The sequence below is a fragment of the Crocodylus porosus genome, unplaced genomic scaffold (assembly GCF_001723895.1).
Source record: "Crocodylus porosus isolate Cpor-Errol unplaced genomic scaffold, CroPor_comp1, whole genome shotgun sequence".
Taxonomy (NCBI): domain Eukaryota; kingdom Metazoa; phylum Chordata; order Crocodylia; family Crocodylidae; genus Crocodylus; species Crocodylus porosus.
The window spans coordinates 185,184,129-185,191,021 of NW_017728906.1; the positions used below are offsets into that span (position 1 = coordinate 185,184,129).

At 43.3% G+C, this 6,893-nt stretch overlaps 1 long non-coding RNA gene across 1 annotated transcript in view; it reads left to right on the forward strand.

The window, feature by feature from the left end:
• Positions 1–4,330: 4,330 nt before the first annotated feature.
• LOC109306763 overlaps positions 4,331–6,893 on the forward strand; it is a 6,098-nt gene continuing 3,535 nt past the window's right edge. The window contains exons 1-2 of the long non-coding RNA XR_002100100.1: positions 4,331–4,447; positions 5,016–5,179. This is a non-coding gene — a long non-coding RNA (uncharacterized LOC109306763). The remainder of the gene's footprint in view (positions 4,448–5,015; positions 5,180–6,893) is intronic.

Below are 6,893 nucleotides of genomic sequence, written 5' to 3' on the forward strand. Positions count from 1 at the left end.
AGGGAGGTACCAAGATGCAGCTAAAAGGAACTGTGAGGCACAGGGATATATCTGGACACCTTCTTTCCTCAAAGCTTAGGTGTCTGATGTTAGGACTGCACATTTTAAACAGTATCTTAGTGATGGCAGCACTTGCCCGGGCCATGGAAGACTTGGGTTATAATACCTCCTTAGCCTGAGGTGCCTGAAATCCCCGTCTCCTACTTTTCAGGAATGCCCTAACCACTACACTATAAAGTAATTTGGGTCAGCATGTCTTCTGCTCCTCCAGCAGGTTGCTGAGATCTACAAGAAGCATTGTTTTACTGCCTGGGGGATTTATCTGTGCTCAGATTAAACAGTTGTCACCGTATTGTTTTATGTGCTTTTATACAGCATCTTTATATTCTGCAAACCTGCATATTACAGAAATGACAGACCAGGGGTTACAATGACTGCAGAGGAAGACTGCCAAAGAGAGGAATGAAAAGACATACTTTGGTAGCAGACAGCTCTTTTTTAAATGTGGGAGCATCTTAGGCAGAAGAAAGGTGGCTCTGGGAAACATAGAAACACACTATAATTTGGAGAGAAAGCCAGGTGCTGAAAGAATAATCCTAGACACTCCAGGGGACGCTGATGAAATCCCAAACACTCAATAATGGTGAAGAAACTGAGCCATGGATGGGACCATGTGTCTTACCTAGACTTCCTCAGCTCTGTTGTGATCTAAAGAGAATTGCATTGGACTTTACAAAGGTCCCTGTGTTGTATGCTTTAACTGCCCTCTGTCTCTGAGGAGAACAGCTGCAAACCAGAGGGCACATCTACACAAGATGCTTAATTGCACATTAGCGTAAGTTTACTGTGAAGTAAGCAAGTGTGTCTACATGTGCACATGCTTACTACACAGTACACTTCCCTAATCCCAACTAAATTTACTACTTGCAAATGCAAGTAGCAAATTTACTTATGATTAGTAATGGCACAGTAGTGCTTGTGTAGATGCCTGATGGAAGCAAAATCTGCTTCTGGTCAGCTGTCCATTAGGGAGCAGGAGATAGCTTCCTGCCCCTGGAGCTGCCTGTTGCTGGGGTGGGCTCTACCACAGGAGACAGGTCCAAGGCCCTGCTTCAAGATCATGATCAGGGAGTGGGGGCTGGGAGATGAGGATTCTTTAGAGTTGGGTGGGGAACAAGCCCCCCAGCCTGTTCTGGGCTCAGAGAGCTGAGCGGGGAACAAGCTGCCCAGCCTCTGTCCAGGGTGCAGGGCAGGGGCTGAGAACTGCCCCGGTCAAGGACCATGAAATACCATGCCCTGAGAGGATGATTGAGGCACAGGACTTGGAAAGAGCTGCAGGGGTGGGGTAGGTCCCAGCCCCCTTCCTCAATCTGCTGGTGGCACAACTAGCAGTGAGGTAGCTGCTAGCTGGCCCACTGGCAGATCAGGGTAGGGGGCTGGGACCTGCCCCTCCCCTGCAGCTCTTTCCAAGTCCCCTGCCCCTGACAGAGGAGCCAGGCCCAGGAGCTCCCTGCTGCCACTGCCGGGCTGCAGGAAACTTGGTGCAAAGAGCAGCAAATCTTCTCCCTAATCTCTGCATGTGTAGACGCCTGCCTGAAAGGGCTTACTCCAGAGTATTTTACACCAGAGTAAATTTAGGCCAGATAAAATGCATGTGTCATTGCATCCAGCATGTCCACAAGGTTGGAGGTCTGGGGGAGGGTGTGCGTAAACACCCTTTCCCAGACCTCCTACCTTGTGGATACTCTGGTTTGCAGCTGTTCTCCTGGAGATTCTGATGCAAAGGGTCCACTTTGGCTCTGACATACCTAGGGCAACTGGACAATGTGTCCCATTTACATGAAAGCATAAAAGCTGGTGACTCTGTACCCAGGAAGGTGTCAGAAAAAATGGACAGTGCTGGAACCTTATGAACATGTGGGTCCTGTGTGTGCGCAGCTCAAATACAGCAGTTTGGGGAGTTTCTAGCTGGTGGGGGGGCTGACCACATCTGTGACAGAGACATTGCTATCCATGTGGGCTGTTTATTTGTTATAAAATATCCTGTTTCTTTGCCAACCAACTAGTTCTTTGCCTGGAGGAGACTTTGCTGTGTCTGTGAAGGGACTGTGTGGGTTTTTTGGTTAGAATGTCGTACTTCTTAGGGGTATTGTCTCAATCATTATTTTGAGATGATAAGTGTATGACCTATATAAAAATGGCTTTTGTTTGAGGAGCTAAGATTCCTAGCAGTAGCAAGGAGGGGACAGGTCTTTTGGTTTAAAATCTTGGGGGATGAGGGTGGGAACAGATGGGAAAAGCATTTGTGTAGATCTTAAGAATAATAATTTTAGGAACAATAGTGTTAGTGTTCTGAACAGGCTTCACCACTTTGTGTTGCTTTTGCAAACCTCCCTGTGTCAGGTGTTATGGACTCAGGGATTGAAATACCCAATTTTGTTCCTATTTACCATAGTTTTTCATCCCTCTGAGAGTGGGCCCCATGCACTATACCTGTGGTGGAGCTGTGTACTTACTTTCATCCCACTCAGAGCTGGGAATGTTATCTCAGTTCTTACTTTTTTACCAGTTGCTTCCACCTTGCAAAAACTCACATCTGAAATTTGAAATTGGGGCCTGTATATGAAGAACTAAGCTGTGTGCATATCAGAGGGGGGACCGTGCCATGCTTGGAGCTTATTAAAAGGGCTTGGACAATATGGAGAAGAACAAAAGAGGGAATGTTGTTTCAACAGTACAAGAAACATTTCTGAAATTTGTCTAAATTGAATTTGAAAGGTAAAAAACCTTGAAACCTAAATTTAAATGTTTCCATTTAGGTTTGGAATGGAATGTTTCATCCAGTGAACTAAGAACTCAATTCTTTGAACAGCTCTCAGTCAAACTATCCAGAAAGCTTACTTTCATCCCAAAGTGTTGCACATCACCTCAGTAAGGAGGGGACCCTGAAAGCATTTAGAATCCAAGTCTAGTGTGAAAAAGCACCAGTGATTATGGAAATTTCTCTGAACCCCTGTCCTGTTATCTCCACAGTTTAGTCTCTTACATTAGGCCCTCAAAACTGATCCCTTTATCCCTTTCTGCTGTTGCATTTTAGAAGGGAACCCCAGGTGCTGCCCTGCTTGGGTGTCCATGTGTACTTTTGGCCAAGGAGCTCTTTCATCTGGTGATATTTCAGGGACAACCAGCAGCTATCTCCACTCTGCATTTTCAAGGGACACCCGTTCTGTCACCCACTTCTGCTGAAGGTTGAGCAGTGAGTGAGACCATTTCCTTCTCATGTCCACAAGAATATCCAGTCCTTGCTCACAGCAAGCTACAAAGCATTCATTGATGCTATGTAACCCCCCACTCCCCCCCAGAAAAAAAAGACCTCATCAACTGCAATGTGACAAGAAAGCAGCAAGAAAGGCCAGTGGTGCTTCTCCTAGTCATGGCTATTTCAGGAAATTTGCCTAGTAAAATATGCTCCCATGATCCATAATCCCAGGAACTGGACCACGTCCTGCCCTACAGAGGAAAGGGGGAGGGCGGGGGATGGGGGGGAAGGGCAGCTACTAATCTAAACTAGGGAAAAATTCTCCTTGATCCCAAATCTAGCAGCTGGTTTAATCCTGAGCATGTGAGCAAAATGCACCAGACGGGTGCCTGAGAAGTTTCTCAGTACCACCACCTGCACCGTTCCATCCTGCCCAGTTTCTGATCTCTAGAAATAACTAATCTATGTCTCAGAGGACAGTGGAGGGGAAGAAAGGAAACCAAATGATGTATTCAAGGAGAGGGGAAAAATGTTTTCCTGACCTCACAAGGAGACCAGTGGAAGCCCTGTTGAATGATTAATTAACAAAATATGACATGCTAACAGCACAAGTATTTTAAGCATATTGAAGGGCCAGAGGAAAGAGAATGAAGAAGAGAAAGAAGCCCAGTCCAGAAAGGGCTGTCACAGCTACCTGGGTTAATGTTCCTCACTTGCATATAAAAACCATGGAATTCAGTGTTATCTGATCTCCAACAGACTTGGAATAGACATCAAACTCACCTCCCCAAAACCCCCAGATTCCTGCAAAAAGGTCATTTACCAGAGACAAAATCCTATTCCCTTTTAGAGAGGCTCCCACATCATTTGACATGTCTTGCAAAATCACTGAGAGATTTTTGGGACAGTTTGGGCTGGTTCTTTGGGTTAAAGTGGTCCAGAATTTCTTTGTGCTCTTAAAAGGAGTCAGCAGTCTTTCTAGGGCTGAAGGAGCAGGAGATGAAAATAAATGACTCTACAAATGCATATATCAGTGTAAAACTTGAACTCCTCCTTCATCTTTACAGCACTGTCCTGCAGACAGCAGCTTCTAGGCCAGAAGAACATTTGTATGAATGAAATGTTGAAGAAGAAAGACAGCTGGAAGAAAGACAGCAAGTAGTCTTCATGGCAGGTTTCTCTCTTAATGTAAGTGCTTGTGTGCATCTCAGACACCTTCCTCCTGTCCACTTAATGGTTGTCATGCTGTGCTCTGAAGAGTGAAACACATATGTTCATTTTTCCTTTCTCCTGTGCAGATCTCTCAGGTGGGAAGCAGTATGGACAATGCACTCAGAATCCGTTATCAGTGATGCTTTCAAATACTTGCTTATGGGCAAGAATTGTGTCATGTCATTTTGTTCAATTTTCCTACATTTCAGGATTAAAAAAGATGACCTGACGCTGATTATTTTTAAATATGACTTTTCTCTGAAGTGCCTATTTATTAGAAATATTTGGTAGAAAAGACAACTCTGCTTTTATGCCATTTGTTCATTCTTTTTTTCTTTTTAACCTTTATAAAAATAATACAAACTGTCAACAATCTGTTTTATCTTTTAGAAAGTGTTTTGATTTAACTTGGAACCAAATTTTTGTTTTTTAAAAGAACTAATGCTCACTACTGATAAAAGCATTTCCCTACCTTTTAAATAGCTGAAGTTTTTTAAGAGATCACAGAATGAAAAAAATACTTTAACCATTCTTTTCTGAACAGTTCAGTGGCCATTCAGGAATTTGAAGCAAGACTGCAGCAGCTTAAATCACAGGTTGGGATTCATGCCTAGAACCTGAAAGGAAGAGTGACAGAAAATAGGGATATTTAAGCAGTTCTTTTCTTCCTCCAGAAAAATATGAGAGTATCCTCCAGTTAGTTGTAATGTGAGTCAGCCCATTCATCTGATTGCAAATCTTCTTTCTTCTGTTCAGTCCTGTGGGCCAGATAGCGTGCTGATTGATGTTGGAGCAGTGCAGTCATCTTCAAGTAGGTCTTGCCTTCATTCCTTGATTATGTTAGAGGAGTATGTTTTGAAGCTGGAAATTAATACAGCCCACAAACCCTTCTATAGCACTCCTGCTACATGTCATTGGGTGCATCTCCAGGAGACACTAAATGAACAGTAGACTAATTCTACTGTCCACTAGCACAGCCATCAGAAAACAGACTAATGCACTAATATGCCGTAGAATTAGTCTACTGCACATTAGCATCACAAAAAAGCGTGCACTGGCACTACTGTGCAGTAGCACCAATTATGGTGCATTAAGTTTAGTACCTGTAATAATGCAAATCATATCTGTAATTACAGGTACTAACTTAGCACACCATAATTATAGTGCGTTAATGAACATATAGACATGCCCATTGTTATCTAACATTATTTCACTTTATTTTACAATTAAAGTGTAGTGGCAAGTTTAACTTGTAGTAGGAATACAAGCTATAGAAAAACAATGCAATGTTCTTACCACATTCAGATTTGGATCCAGCTAGGGAGAGGTTAGGGATTTCAGAAGCAACTGTCTTAGATCCATAAACACACACATACCACAACCTCCTCCCCACAACAAGCATGCACCTGACTCTTTCAAAGCTGAACTTGTAACAGAAGCAGAGGTCCATAAACAGCCATTCTGATGGCACTTAATTTCACTCATGGAAAAAACATATTGTGCTATATTGTGTTACTGATGTTTGTCACAGATCTGAACTTAATTTAGGCTAATTGCTCTCAACTTAATACCAACCGTGTGACTCGTTTGCAATACATTTGTAGACCTTTTTTTAGGCAGAAACTGTTGCAAAAGGCCAACTTTGGGAACTAATTTTAAGCAAGAAACATTTTATTCAGCTCTTAGTGTTTCAAAGTGTTAAGAATATAAGCCAATGGATTTTTTTTTACTCATACTTTTTGTCTGAAAGTTTGCAATCCCTTTGTCAGATAGTGAAGTGGAGCTGCTGTGGCCAATGGGAGACTGCCTTTCTGCTCCTGGATTGTATTTGAACTCCCACAACCCGACAGTCGCCCATCACATGCTGTGCGGATGAGCTTTGTTTAATGCGGAAGGTGTCCCCTAAGGCAGTTTCCAAGAATGCTGTCCTCCTACCGACTTCATCCAACAGAGCTCACACACTGTGTTACTACCTTCTGCAGGGGCCTCATTCCTCAGACTTGTGATCGGAATTTCAAGTAAGTTCAAATGAGGACCCCATAAGTGATTTCAGCATTGAGCAATATCATATCACATGTAGATGATATTGAGGGGAGATTGAACAGGCAGAGATGATTCTTGCTGCAAGCCACTCTCCTATCTCCTGTCCCACCTTTGAACACATTACATCAGTGCTGAATCTAGTGTTATGGTCTGCATTTAGATCTAAGAGGATGTAGCTTCTAAATTTAGGATAATGGTTCCCTCATGGAAGGTTAAACCATTGTTACTATGGGTTCTCCAGTATATTCTCAACAAATAGCACAAAAATAAATAAGAACCTGTATGTCGGGGAAAACCGAAGGATCGGGCCCCAAGGTCACGGTGGGCCGGGGTGGCAATTAGATACGGACAGGTGGGATTAGCGGCGTAGAGTCTGGAG